General features: G+C 56.3%; 1 non-coding gene across 1 annotated transcript; it reads left to right on the top strand.

Annotated features, from left to right (window-relative positions):
- Nucleotides 1-143: 143 nt before the first annotated feature.
- GNI_210190 lies at nucleotides 144-216 on the top strand. Its single transcript has one exon. It is a non-coding gene; the product is annotated as a tRNA-Asn (tRNA).
- Nucleotides 217-366: the final 150 nt, after the last annotated feature.

Raw genomic sequence — 366 nt, 5'->3', positions numbered from 1 at the left:
TGAAGTGGACAGTCAACAGCAGTTGGTCGAATTGCATGCAGGCGGTTGTGTAGACAGTAGCAAGACTCGCAGTCAAGCTCTGCCCCACGTTTTTCCACCAGTTTGGTCCGGGGGTTAATTTCAGCTGCTCTGATTACCATCACGGTTTCGTAGCTCAGCCGGCAGAGCGTGTGGCTGTTAACCACAAAGTCGCAGGTTCGGTCCCTGCCGATACCGATTGCACCCCCACAGCTAACCAACTCATCCAGTGGCACGGGACGGTCTCTACATTGCGCGCACATCCACAGCTGGGACTTCAACTCGGGTCGTGCGGGTGAGAGCCGTATATCCTGGCCGCCTAGACTACAGTGGGCACAGTCTGAGAGG

Source organism: Gregarina niphandrodes, assembly GCF_000223845.1.
Source record: "Gregarina niphandrodes unplaced genomic scaffold scaffold00137, whole genome shotgun sequence".
Lineage (NCBI taxonomy): Eukaryota > Apicomplexa > Conoidasida > Eugregarinorida > Gregarinidae > Gregarina > Gregarina niphandrodes.
The sequence above is the reverse complement of the archived record's forward strand: the minus strand, read 5'-3'. Positions and strand labels throughout refer to the sequence as shown.